The following is a 15401-nucleotide window of genomic DNA, read 5'->3' on the forward strand; positions in this document are numbered from 1 at the left end:
GGTCAGAGGGAGAAGCAGACTCCCTAAGGAGCTGGGAGCCTGATGCGGGACTCGATCCTGGAAGTCAGGATCATGACCTGAGCCGAAGGCAGTCGCTCAACCAATTGAGCCACCCAGGTGCCCATATTTTTTATTTTTAATTTAATTCCATTGTGGTCAGATTTCAATCCGATGACATTTATGGAGACTTGCTTTAGCATGACATATGCATCTTTAATGAACTGCCACATGACTTTTGTCTTCAACCCTCACTTCAAATTTCTCTCTCCTCTCTAAACTTAGCATGGAAGTTAGAGTGAATGCTCATGCCCTGAATAGGAACAGATAATGCCAATGCGGGGCCTATTTCTGTTGGAAAGATCTGCTTATTTTGGAATTTGCAAAGATTGGCAAGCTTCTCCTAAAATGTTGACTCCAGGGCACAGATTTCAAACTCTCTCTACTGAAATTGAGTAATGAATACAAGCAAAATGTGGTCATCTCTGTGTTTTCCAACGAGTTACATTTTTAAAATTTTATTTATTTATTTATTTTATTTATTTGCCAGAGAGAGAGAGATCACAAGTAGGCAGAGAGGCAGGCAGAGAGAGGGGAAAGCAGGTCCCCTGCTGAGCAGAGAGCCCGATGCAGGCCTCAAGCCCAGGACCCTGAGATCATGACCTGAGCCGAAGGCAGAGGCTTTAACCCACTGAGCCACCCAGGTGCCCCCAGTGAGTTACCTTTGACAAACAAGAGGCATCCAGTGGGTTTCAGCATAGTCCGAAGTGTAGGATCTGTCACTATCATTCAATACTTAAGTTTCTGTGTCATTGCCCCATTATTGTTTCCAGTTCATTGACATCCCACAGTGTCTCACGGTCTTGGACATGGCAGACACTCAAGAAATTCTATGTAATTGAATGATGGATATATAATAAGCATCCTCCAGCAGTGAAATGGTGACATTGAGAAAACAAATTTGTGAAAATGGACATCCCCATTAGTTAGACAGTGCATTGTTATCTTTAATGGAATTGATGTATTGGATGTTGCCAAATCACTCAAATGGTTGTTAACAAATACCACAGCTTCTACACAACTATAAAGTTCTCGTTAAAAGTCACAAGTGTTGAATTCTAAAATCAAGTCCCCAAATTTTAATGTAAACATAGTGGGGAGACTTATTTATAAATTAAGAAGTAAAGTGTTGAATATAGCAAAACAGTATAGCATAACAAAAGGCAGATTTAATGAGAGGTGAAGGCAGTGGGGAGAGGTAGTTTTCTCTTTTATAGGCTATCTGGTATATTCAGATTTGTTGGTGGATTAAAGAAAGGCAATTTTATCCTTGTGATTAAATTTAATGTCCATAATCTTAATGTAATGGGGAATGGTATACCAATTATATTTTTATGGATTTGTTTACCAGATTCAAGAAGAATGTGTTGATTCCATAAATTTAATTTTCAAATCAATGAGCATCATGTAGCCAAATTTGCAAACTGTTTGAATCGTTCTGCTAATAACTGGTTATTTTGGTGTTGTGCTGTGCCTTGTATATTATCTTATACATAGTAGATATTCAGTGAGCATTCTTGGATTTAACTGATTTTTCATACAATTGCAATGGGAAACAAAGTAAAGCCTTGCTGTCATGAATGCATGTCATGAGTGTCATGAATATTTAATAGGATTGACTGAAACTTAGAATCAATAGCTAAAGAACTAAAGAATATCCTTTTCCTTCTTCTATACCAACCTGCATTACTATTCCTTGCTCATTTCACCAACACTCCTTATTCCATTCATTTAACCTTGCTCATGACTTTGTAAACTGACCTTTCACTGAACTCTCTTGGGTGTGAGGGCATCTTCTGTTTCTGGAATCCAGACTGATAAGGCAGAGTTGTGGTTTTGCTAGATATTGGGTGGGGTTCTCTGGAAGAAGACTCTGAGAGGACATTTGTAAGCAGAAGGTTTACTGGGGAATCTCTAGTAAAGGAGCGAGGGAAGCAGGATGGGAACCCTGAACACAGTTGCAGCCAAGGCCTCAGTCGGTCCCACCAGACTCTGGAGCTGGGAGAGCTGTTCAGAGTTGTCTGGGATCAAGGTGAAGGGTCCTGGCTTCTGCACCGCTGTGATGGATGCAGGCTGCCCTTGGAGAGTGGAACTGGAGAGAGGCGTGGAGGGTTAGAACGGAACAACTCCCCTCTGCCAAAAGCCATTCCCAGAGAGCCCGTGAGTCTTCAGCCAGCAGTGATTCTGACAGCTTCGGGAACTAGGCTCTCCAGTCCAAGGGTAACACCCCACCTAGCCCGCTGCACCTGTTGAATATAAGGTGAAGCAGGGGCGGGGAGGGCATAATGATAAATCCTGGATTAGCCTCTAATGAGGCATGAGTAAGGGGCAGTGAAGGCAGATCAGTGAACGATAGGCCCCAGTGGAGTCCTGGAGCAACACTACTACAGCAGCCACATTTAGACCTTCCCAGAGCCCAGCACCGGAAACGGAGACTACGGGTTTCCGGGCTGGTGTGGGTGAGCGCAGAAGACGTGAGGGGCCAACTGCACTGGAGGGGAAGGGAGGGAAGCGGGAGCGTTGTCCACAATGACAGTAAACTGACCGAAAAGCATGATAGAAAACATTATGAAAATACTTTAAAAATAGATTCAAGTGCTTTCTATTGTCCTTATTTGGTATTTGGGGGAAAAAATGCCATTAAAAAGTATGTGGAGGAAGATAAATACGTTTTGTTTAAAACAAGACCACCAGTTGAGTCAGATTTTAGGTCCTAAATGAGATTTCTTAGGATAGAGGAGGACTTTTCCACTCGAAGGCTGCAGCCTTTTCCTCCTTGGGAGCTGCTGCATCTACCTCAGGTCTTTCTCCAAGTTGTAAACCAGTCTGTCCAGATACTCATCTCTGCCCCGTTTTGCTGCCCTTCTCCTTGGGAGGTTCGTTGGTAACCATCTGCACACGGCTCTGCTCTTCTCTGCTGCTTAGCTCGAGGCCAGCTGTGGCTGCCAGATGTCTGACCTCCTCTCAGAGAGAGAGAGAGCTGGGGTCACCTCTTCTGCCTGGAGGCTTTCAGCTTTTGTGTCATCCTCTGAACCTGGTCTTGGCTTCCAGCTACCAGGAGAAAGCCAACTTTGATCATGCTTGGCTTACAGAACACCATTAAAAGTTGGCAAGTGCTATAAATTTTATTTTGGACAAAGCATTTTAAAGGCTAATGAATGAAACTGAATGCGTAGAATTTTATTCTTTTTTATGGGGTAGATTTTTGAAACAAATTCTACTCCCTGGTCATACTTAATAACTAGCAAACTAGATTCCCTGCCCTGGGTGTCTGTTTCGGCCATTTCCATTTCTGGGTCTGACTCTAATTTCCCCCCTATGTTGATTGTTATTTTTTCACCGTGCAAAGGAATCACTATTTGAATAATCAGTAATCTTTTATTTTTCTCTCTTCCTCTTCTCCTCTCTCCTTGCAATATAATATCTTCATTTTTCTAATTCTGTTTCCTGAACAATGCCCATTGGCATTAGAATTAGAGAGAGAACTAGAGATAGAATTAGAGATAACTCCTTCTGTGGCACCTCATTGGTCTTTAGACCCATAGTCAAGTCTTTTTTTTTTTTGTCAAGTTAGTCTTAGAATGCCTTTGTGGCCTTCCAAAAAGGCCACTGAAGCAGTTTTGCTATTGTAAATAGGGACCTTTAGGTGGTCTGAAAGCACCTCCTGAGTTTTGCAAGATAGCTTTTAATTCATCAAATTGGAATGACTTAAAGAGTTTAAGTTCAGTTTGTACATGGAATTCATATTACTTGGTCAGAGTATAACGGTTCCCCATGGCTCTAGGAACATTAGCTGAACAGTTATCTATCTCTGCTCTAACAACCTCATTGTCAACCACAAATATGCTGAGTTTCCTTAGCATATGAGTCAACAGAAGGGTCCTTCTCTAATAGCACATACCATGCCCTAATCAATACTATTGGCAAAAACTGGTACGAAGACTGCAAAAGTTCAAAAATGAACTTTTGTCTAACAGTTCCAGGACATCTTTTGCAAGCAGAGTTTTGAGCATCTATCTTTTCCTTAATTGTTATCCAGTTAATTAAAAATGTAAAGTATTTCTCTGATTATAAAGTGAACAGATGTTAATTGCAGAAATATTAGAAAATGAAAAGTATAAAGAAAAGAATAAAATTCACCTTTGATTGCATTGATTACAGAGAATCACTGTTGACCCCAGGGCAACTGTTTTCCAACTATTTTTTTTCTTTTGCTATGACAAAAGTGGGACCAAAGGAGATATATAGCTTGCAAATTTCAATTCTTTTCACATGATGAACACTTTCCCAAATCATTAAATGTGAGATAATTTTTAAATGACAGCATACTATTTGCTCAGGCGGTTAGTCACAATTTATTTGAACATTTCTCATTTGTCTTATATATTGGCTGTTTTAAATGTTTCGTCATCACCAATTATGTTGCCATAAACACTGGACACTCCAGTAGAAATGGAATTACTGGGTCATATTATGGTGTTTTGCAATCTGACAAAAGCCTGTAAGATGAAGGCGAAATTTCAAAACCAAATTTATGAAGATTTTATAGTTTTAAAAGAGATTTCATTTTGTTCTGGTGAAGTCTCTCTTTCATTTCTTCTTTTTTATAATTTATAAAGTCATTACAAAGATCTACATGTGGAATATTCATCTCGGCTCTTTTATTGATGCCAAAGGGGGCACAATGAGTGCAGGCTGAGGAGGGGCTCTGTATCCTCATCAAGCTAAAACCACCAATGCAATTAATATGTCAAATGGTCATGTGTTTTACTGAAAGCCAAGGAAGACCGTCAACCTCAACTTTGTCTGGGCTTGTATTGTTTGACCCAGCAGTCCATAGCTCTGTCATCCAAATCCCAAACTATCGCTCTTCTCTCATGTTTATAAATCTATTTGTCACCATCATTTCTCAGCACTGCATTTGCTCAACTAGAAGTTGAAGACAGAGCTCCTTATTTCCTGTGGCCATTAAGTTATCTCCTCTATTTGCTCAAGGAATGACCCCAGGATGATCATTTTTTACTTCCCCTTTTAATGTATTCTCATCCTTGTGCAAATCAGTTTATTTCTTCTAGGATACCATCTCTTCTTCCCAGACGATTAACTATTGTCTTTTTCATACTCTCCTTTCTCATTGGATAACAAATTATGTTGTGTGACGATTATTAGTTTACCCTCCATACATCCCTTATCAGAGACTACCTATTCATCCTGATATTCCTTCTATCTTCCCAGAGCCTGCCAGAGTGTGTGTAATAGGAGATGCCCAAATACTGGTTAAAAGTATGAATGAGTGGGGGTGCCTGGATGGCTCAGTTGGTTAAGCCTCTGCCCTTAGCTCAGGTCATGATCCCAGAGTCTTGGGAGAGAGCCCTGTGTGTTGCGTGTTGGGTTTCCTACTCAGCGGGGTGTCTGCTTTTCTCTCTCCCTCTGTCCCTCCCCCTACTCATGCTCTCTCAGTAAATAAATAAAATCTTTTTAAAAAGTATGAATGAGTGCTGAGCTTTACTAACTGCCTACTTGTGCATAACTCATGGGATATTTGGATGGGGAATAGACCATATTGAAAGACCATGTGTATGGTGATCATGATCATAATCTTTTTTTTTTTTTAAGATGGCTTATAACTTCCCAGAGTATTAAGATCAAATGCAAAGTCTCTCACTAGGTTTTCAGACTTTTCATACATGGGTTTTTGTGCTTTTATAATATTGTTTTTATCCATGGAACTTTGGCTTATTTTCCACCATGGATGCATCTAAAACTGGACCATTCTGCTCTCAAATTCATTAGAATTGATGGGAACACTTAACTGGATTTATTCCACTTAGTTATGTCCTTGTCTTTCTATTGTTTCTCTGCACTCCTCTTGCTTTTAACTCTGTAAATATATACTACTATGTAAATGTGTCTGTGAACTGTGTCTGTATAGGAGGAGCTCTCCTGGTTTGAAGAAGATGAACCAAGGACAGTCTCAACTACTTAGTATTCATCTTTTACATTAGCTGGGACTCCAAGCACGGTGACAAATACAGCTTCCCCTCTAGCATAGATACTGATCCCCTACAAAAGAATGGAATTTTATTGAAACTTTTTGTCTTTGAGATAATTTTTTGAGATAATTTTTAAGTAAAGACAAAAGTATATTTCCTATTTATCGAATCTTCTAGGGAGCTAATTAGCAAGTGGAAATATTTAAGATAAATTAATTGGTTTCATAACTGAGAAAAGTAGAATGTATCACTCCATATTGGACTATCATTAATTGACCAGTAGTTCTTAGAATATTTACTTTGTTTTAGAATATCCAACTTGCAAAATTAAGAAGAAAGATTTTGCTTTTGAGGACGTTTTAAACACATGAGCGTATTTTAATTAAATTGGTTAAATAAAAGCACATGGGAGTTTAAGGATTCATTTTAATGTATCCATTTTGGTCTAACTGACAGTATTGCCTTTTTAGATTTATGGTATTGCTAAGCAAAACCACTTCGGTCATGCATTTTAAAATGGCCTCTGCAATTTTGACCCAGGTAATCATATATCTGGGAAAACACGAGAGTTAGTTAAATAAAACACACCAAGTAGTACAGGTAGGTTGCTACACGGATCAGGTACAAAATTCTCAAAACATGCTAAAGAACACTGGTATTTCCATATAAAATGATTATAAACAAATAAAACAGAAGGCAATGTAAGGCTTGTATTTTTGCTGGAGTCCAAAGACACAATATTTTCTAGCTATGCGGTTAATGCTGCTTTGTTTAGTTATAATTTTTGAAAAGCCCTGTGTTTAAAAAAAATTTACTTTTGTTTAAGTTTGATCATTAGTATAACAATTAGGCAGCTGCTAATAATCAGTCCTTTTTCTGGGGTTCTCAGAGGAAATGAACTGTTTTCTTGTTCAGCATTTTGAAATAAAAATTGCAGGTCAGGTAGAACTTTCTGGGTCACTGTATTCCTTCTGTGACTTAGGGAAGGAGAAGAGGTGAGAAAATCGTGCTTATTTTACACTAATTGCTCTTCTCATTCCTTCAACACTCTGATGAGCTAAAAAGATTCCAAAAAAGAGCGTGAGCTCTGGCTCAAGACTGCTCAGGACCCACCACTCTGTCCACATTCTGCACCCCTAAGAAGGATGGCAGAGTAATGGATTCCACCTACAGTTTCATTGCAAAGCATCTGTGGACAAACCTTGCTCTCTAACTCATGTGAACCCAGTAGCCACATCTACATGTGGATGGGCACCACTGTTCTCAAAACCGGCTCTGTGCATTGACCCCTGGGGCTGGCTGGTTGCTCTGTTACACAGTTGAGATCATGATGGTGGGGAGTGCCTGTGTTTGTTCCATGGCTAGGTCAAGCATGATCCGGTGGGGGCTGTTACCACTCCCCATCAGAGAGAAGGAAGGTTGTGATTCCCTTCTCTCTATTGCCTGTAGCCTTAGACTTTAGGTACTAGTGATTATAGAGCTGCTGGCGTGCCCTCCAATAGAAGATGCCCCCAAGTCATCTCCCCATGAGCTGATTAGGGCTTCATCAACCCATGAAATAGCAGGGAGCATCCACTGATCATGGCTGTTAGATTTCAGCCTGATGCAACTATGAGCTGTTTAGTGATAGAGCTGGATGCATCCCCAGACCTTCCTATAGACAGGTGGTTGTGCTGGGAAGGGCTGAGCAAGGTTGCTGCCATATTTTAATGGCCTTGTTTGCAGGCTTTCTGTACAGAGAAATTATACATGCGTGTCAGATTTAAAGTGTATTTGCCTCTTCATATCCAATTGATAAGGGGCCTAGACATCTCATCTCTTCTTGTTTCAAAGCATGTGTTCTTAATTTAGCAAATACTTGAAGACTTGCTCTGTATTATAAGATGTGGCAAAGCATTGAGTAGAAGCATCATGGTTTTTCTCCCTAACTTATTAGACATGACTACTGAGTTTTATCAAATGTCTCTTTAGGAGGCTGACATTGTAATATGCTTTTCCTACTCTAATTTCTTTGTATAATGTGTTATGTTGAGAGCATCTCTTACGTTGAGTCATCCTAGAATGGTATATGCCAAGGGAGTCATGGTATATACAGTAACCCTTGAACGACACAGGCTTGAACTGCACGGGTCCACATAGACATGGAGTTGTTTTTTTGTTGTTGTTGTTGTTGTTTTTTTAAGATTTTATTTATTTATTTGACAGACAGAGATCATAAGTAGGCAGAGAGGCAGGCAGAGAGAGAGGAGGAAGCAGGCTCCCTGCTGAGCAGAGAGCTCTATGTGGGGCTCAATCCCAGGACCCTGAAATCATGACCCGAGCCGAAGGCAGAGGCTTTAACCCACTGAGCCACCCAGGTGCCCCAGACATGGAGTTTTTTAAATCAATGTACTGTAGCTCTGTAAATGTATGTTCTCTTCCTTACAACTTTCTTAGCGCTTTCTTTTCTCTAGCTTATTTTACTGTAAGAATACAGTGTGTCGTACAGATAACATACGAACTCTGTGTTAACTGACTGCTTATATTATCAGTAAGGCTTTCATCCAATAGTAGGCAATTAGCAGTTAAGTTTTTGGGGAATTCAAAATTATAAGTGGATTATCAACTGAGTGGGAGGTTGGCACCCTAAGCCCCACATTGTTCAAGGGCAACTCTAATTATTCTATATACTCCTGGATTCTATTTGCAAATATTTTATTTAGAATTGCTGTGTTTACACTAATATGAAAAAAAAATTTTTTTAGAATTTATATTCATGAGTGAAATTATTCTATAGTGTTTGTCCATCTTTACTGGATTTTGGTGTCATAGCTGTCTTAGATTTGAAAACGAGGAAATTTTCTACTGGCCTAGAGTAGTAGAGCAATAGTCTGTTGTCATAAGTTATTTCCTGAGCCTTCACCTTTACCTCTACAAGATGAAAATCACAGATTTCATTGGACACTGTTTTTCAAAATTGCCGTGAAGATCAAATGTACATGGAAATGTTTTGCAAATTATAACATGCTATACAAATGTTAATTACTATCATTCTAATCCAAAGTTGAATTTGTCTGCATGTTTATAGCTGTATTACCTTCAAATATCTTTCCCTCCTTCTTTCTCTTTTATGTACTTCTCATGTTTTTGTCTAATTGAATTGGAAATCCAGTATGATTAAGAACTCATTTTAATCTTTGACTCTGTACTAATTTTGTGACCTTTCCTCTAACCACTGAATATTTTAAGCCTCAGTTTCTTAACCTATGCAATGAGTATAATAGAACCTACCTCATAGGCTGTTGTGGGGGCAAACACACCTCATCCATCCTTTGAATATACTCATAAAAATCATAGCTTGGTGTCTGGCACAAAAGAAGCCTGAAATAAATGTTAGCTATTATTATTACTATTATTAATGGTACTACTGTTAGAGATTGACTCTGAATTCTTTGGGAGATCTGGGATGGATATATGAAGCAGTTTGACTCGCTGAGAAGCTTGTTACTGTCCTGCCTTTAGTAACTGAAAAGGATTTCAATTCAAGTTCTTACCCCAGATGGCATTCTGATACACATTAAATATTTTTTTTTTTTTGCTAAATCTGTACTTTAGCTACTGCAAATTGTGTGCCCCCTTAGACATTTAGGGTAGAATGGGGTGATTTTCCAGTATCTTGGTCTCTGGGATTTGAAATGCAAAGGTACATATTTGGAACTGTTATTTTATTACATTTGGACAACACCCCAAACTGTATGCAACTTTGTTGAAAGAAGGGGGAAAGAAGAAATCTTGAGAAGTCTTTTTTCCCCCCAACTATACAACCTTCTGCCAATCACTCCTGCCTGATTTGTATTTATTACTCAGATGTCCCCCAAACAGGTCCCAACAGGGTGGAAGAGGAAGCAATCTGAGGGAAGTCGCTTTTTTTCAGAGGTCAGTCTTACCTCCAGTGCTAGTAGGTGAGATCTGGACACATATCAACCATGGAAAGTTGGTTTTCCAGAAAAACTTGAAAAAGAAATTTATTCTTATTCCCAAAATACACCCGCGAACATGTCATAACATTTCCACTCAGTGTGCTGAGTAGCTAACTGCAAAGAACAAGCCTAAACCTTTAAGATGTTTTTTGTTAGTGAGAGCTTTACCTTAGCCTTAGCCATTGTGGTTATTTCCTTGCTCATAACAAGTGACCAGTGTTCTGAGTTGCAGTGTTAACTGTGAACCTTGTTTGTGTTCATTCACCAGAGAGGAAAATCATAGGGTTCATGTAATTAGCAGTCTAGAAAAATATCAACAAACAGATGTGTCTTCTGTGGCCAGAAAACTTTGAGCCTTGGAGACCACCCTGAGGAGTAAGTGACATCTCAGGGGACGTGGTGTGCAGAAATGCTTGACTATGCTGCAGTTCATGGGGACAGAGGGGATTGTGACCACATAATTGCTGTTTTTCTCCAGCATTTTATTTAGAGTTAGGAAGACTATTTTAATGTGGCTACAACACCAACCAAATGATGGATCTGCATGCTTTCCATCAAAAGTAGCTAAAAATACGTATATTTTTGACAAAGTGACAAAGATATCTCTTGTAACTGCCCCCCCTACCCAATCCCACCCTGATGTTTATGTCTTAGTTTGATAAGTTTTGAGGGATTTTGCTCTCACTTTGGTGGCATAAACTTTACAAAAATTCTTATGAACATTACTCATTGTCAGTGGTGTGCTGGACCCAGTTTGTACTGGTTTGTCCCAGCTGATGAGGGCTGACTACACACATCTCTTCCCAAACCTATGGTCAATGGCATCATGTTGGTAGGTTGAAATGGGCCATGGTGGGAGTATTACACCATGGAAATCAGCAGATGCTACAAATCATCTCCCCAGAAGGCTGGCTGTCCAACACTTCCTAGCACTCTACCTCATATCACTATTCTTATAATATTTGATCAATTAGAAGAGAACTGTGTTTTATTTATTTATTCATTTTTTAACTTATTCATTTCAGACAGAGAGAGACAGAGAGAGAGAAAGCATGAGCAACAGAGAGAGGCAGAGGGAGAAGGAGAAGTAGACTCCCTGATGTTCAGGGAGCCTGACCTGGGGCGATCATGACCTGAGCTGAAGGCAGACACTTAACCATCTGAGCCATCCTTTTTTGTTTTGTTTTATTTTTGTTTTTTAAGAACTGTGTTTTAAAGCGACTTCAAGGGGGGAAAAAGTAAATGCAAACCCCTTCCCCCTAAAAACAAACAAAAAACCCAAAAATTTACTTCATAAATCCATGAAACTTACTTCATAAATCCATGAAGATACCCTCTATGACCTGTCCTTCTTGGGAAAGGGAAATTTCATTCTGAAGTGAATATTTGGCTTTCTGCCTCCATTTATCTTTTTTGGCTAATAGTAACTCAATTTCCATCTTCAATGTGCATGTTATTTATTTACTCATTCACTCATTCACTTTGGGCAGGGCCCAGTCCTGGCTCAGAGTTGGAGTATGTTTTAGTCAAAACCCATCAGAACACAGCCTTCCTTTGGCCAGAGTTCAGGCATGGGCACATAATGCATGTGGCACTGATGAAGCATGAGAGACATTTTGTTACAAATTCTTGAAGAAAAACTTGGTTTTTGTGTTGGAATTGAATTACGAAGATGTAATATCTGGAGTTGTTGCTACCATCTTGCTACCGTAAGAGCACTGCCACTGAGAAGTAAAGCAGCACAGAGAAGGTAGAATCAAGGGACAGAGGAACACAATTGGGTCCTGGTGGCAATGTCCTTTTGATGTCTTGCCTGAAGTCTGCTTTTCCCACTGTCTTTCAGTCATGTGAGCCATTATATTTTCTTTTTACTTAAGTTATTTGGAGTTTGGTTTTCTATTGCTATAATCCAAACAACATTCATTGGTATAATAAGGAATCTGTCAAATAATTTCTTCTTGATACCATAGAATATTATATTAACCCTGCTGCTAGGAAATCAATTCTAGGTCTATTGTCTGGGATAAAATATTATACTTTATCCACTTTACAAGGGGCTAAAAGTAATTCTTACAGTATCATTTATTCATAAATATCTATTACTCCTAATATGAACACAAATGATAAAGAGCCTGGAGAATTTTAAATCATGAACTCCTCATTTAATTTACTGTCTCAATCTTTAGAAATAGGATGTGGTTCCAAGAAAAAAGGAACATTTGGACAATCGTACAATTCATCAGTGGTGGATACTCATGACAAACACTCTTATGATATTTGAACAGATCCCTCTAAGCCAAGGAAGAACATAGTCTTTCTGCCATTGCCCAAATTCGTGTGTCATTCAGCCTCATGGGGAAAACGCCCTTCTTTGATCTACAGAGGACACTGTGTTAGTAACCACAGTGTAATTCCCTACATTCTCCTCATTGGGCAAGAAAGATGAGGCTAATCCACTTGGATTCATGCCTTTCCTAAATCTCAGATTTGTCAGCATGTAGTGTGGCCTTGTGCGGTGTCTGGAACAAGGCAGGTTCTCAGTAAGTGTCCTAAATGGATGACCAACAATGAACCTAATAAACAAATAAATTACCTAGTATAGTGAGGCACACAGGGTACAAAAATAATCTGCTTATATTAGTCCACTTATTATGGTGTATTCTGAAATATTATTAAATATTTGTTTCAGCTTCAAAAGATTTAAAAATCTGTTAGAACATAGGCTCTTTCTTCAATTGAAAATTTTATTTGTATATTGGAAAAAAAGTTTTTGATACCTTTATTGGTACATTTATTAGTCAACTATTTCATTGAAGTTGTAATTTTGCCTATTTCCATTGTTACAGGAAAAAGATAATGTTCTTAACTCGCTGTTGCTGAAATAAATGCATTTAGCATCTCCCATTTTCCCCCAATTCCTTCCTGTGGCTAACGATGCTCACTTAATGACTCAATCAGCTGGTTTAATTGCATAGCAGAGTTAGCTTTAAAAAAGAGCTGGTGTGGGGCGCCCGGGTGGCTCAGTGGGTTAAAGCCTCTGCCTTCAGCTCAGGTCATGATCCCAGGGTCCTGGGATCGAGCCCCACATCGGGCTCTCTGCTCAGCGGGGAGCCTGCTTCCCCCTCTCTCTCTGCCTGCCTCTCTGACTACTTGTGATCTCTGTCTGTCAAATAAATAAATAAAATCTAAAAAAAAAAAAGGGAGCTGGTGGCTTTTTCTATTGAAAATCATAGTAATCACGCTGATCAGAGTGCGGACGAGGTGAAGGCAGTGAGTTTAAACCGGAACAAGGCAAGTAGTTTTAATGTAAAGCAAAACAAGAAAAATTTCACTGTATCCTAATTAGTCACAGAAAGCAACCTCAGACCTGGCAAGTCTAGTGGGTTTTTTTGTTTTGTTTTTTTGTCACAAGTAGCCAGGTTAAAATAGTTTAACCCCATTGTCATGTCTTTCTGATAAGGCTTGGGAATGGCAGTTGAATCTGTAGAAGGGTACATGTTATGTTGCAAGAAGCCACCAGTGAGGCCCAAGGTAATAAAACAAGTCCTTTAAACTTCATTTAATTATACAAAGAGTTCTCCTGTTAGGCCTTTACATTTCTGTCTTTACACTAGAAAACTGACAAAGTCTTTGGAATCCCAAAGTATCCATCCAGTGGCCTACAGACAAAGTAGTTGTTAGAAGAACAACATCACTGTCAATTCAGTGACAGTGTAGACCGGAGATTCGCAAACTTTCTTACTTCATGGCTCCCTCAATGTCACAGTAGTTTCTTTGGTGGCACTCTAGGCCAAGAGAAATACCAAATAATTCCATTTATGAAAATCCAAATACCTTAATAATATTTGTGTCCTAACAACTTAGTAGTTGTTTGAAAAAATAGAATATATACATTAAAAATTATTTTATTTCATTCTTTAATAACCACAGTTACTGCTGGGATGTATGTACCTATTGACACTGCCTAACTTCTCAGACTTTGGAGTTAGATTGGCCAGTACCCCTTCATTTTGTCTATTGGTTTTCATGTAGTACTGGCTTTTTAATCACAGAAACCACAGAAAACTCAGTTTTGCAAAGATATGGCACCATCAAAAGGATGTCAAGTAGCTCTGCATTTCCCTCAAAAATCTAAAATATTCCATTATGTCCTTGGGTGTTTATGTAGCCTTGACACAAAGTTTGAGAACCAGGGGTATAATCAATTAATATTAATAAATACCCTTGGTTCATCATCAACAGGGACAATTTTTATTATACTTTCAGTTATTTTGAAAACTGTAGAATGTGTTTCATTGTAATTTTCTTTGATGTTTGAATATTTTGATCATCTGTAATACTTGTCTTGCAAAATATTTCCAATCTATTCATAATGAGGGTCAACACAAATAATTGTCTGTCTCCTACAGTTTTAAGCATATTTAAGCATGGATGGGTCAATTTTTGTTGTAAGTGTTTATGCGTTTTATAAAAGGCTATATGGGAAAGTTGTTGAATTGAGTTGAAGCTGTAATAAACTAGATGGGTCAGACAGAATTTGAGTAACTGGAGAAGGAAAGCAGGAAGTAGGAAAGCAGGAAGATGTGGGATGAGCTAGCCTTTCAATGGAAAGACTAGAATCTGCATTCATCCTTGAAAATCCAACTCATAGATAATCTCTCCTGAGAGGCGTCCTGACTCACTGTCACTAGGAGGAACTACTCTGTCATACTACTGATCACTATACTATGGCTGTTGGCTCACCCACGGGCCTCACCCACCCCATCAGTAGCTCTTCGCCTTTGTTATCCAAGAACCAAGCACAACACCAGACCATGGAAGAATAGATGAATTGACATTAATAATAAGAGCTATAAGAGTTCGAAAAAGAAGTACTGATAAGAAACAATATTGCTAAGAGAAATTATAGAGGGCATTGAAAGGGAACTGATGTTTTATTCATCACAAAGCAAAAGGAGAGAGTAGCTTGGGGGAGGCGTTCCAGGTGGTCAAAACAGTAAGCATGAATTTCAGTGGATATGGATAGAAATGGACTATTTGGAAATGTGTGAGAAGTTCTGAGGGGTTGGAGAGGGGAGTGAATGTCTGGAAATGGTAGGAGTTGAGAATGGAGAGGCAGGTTTGGGCTAGACCGTTCAGGGCCTATGGGCTGTTACGGTGAGTGTGGGTTTAATCCACCTGACAAGGGGAGCCAATGCAGGATTCCAAACAGGGCAATGGGATAATCAGACCTGTGTTAGAAATGCAGCATTCAGGCTGCAGGGTTGGAGACTGAATAAAGGCATGCAGATTAGTTAAATCACTTCTATTTTTATTTTTTTTAAGATTTTATTATTTTGTTTGTCAGAGACAGAGAACACAAGCAGGGGGAGCAGCAGACAGAGGGAAAAGC

This window comes from Enhydra lutris, unplaced genomic scaffold (genome assembly GCF_002288905.1).
Source record: "Enhydra lutris kenyoni isolate GAN:26980312 unplaced genomic scaffold, ASM228890v2 scaffoldscaffold95, whole genome shotgun sequence".
In the NCBI taxonomy this organism is placed as follows: Eukaryota; Metazoa; Chordata; class Mammalia; order Carnivora; family Mustelidae; genus Enhydra; species Enhydra lutris.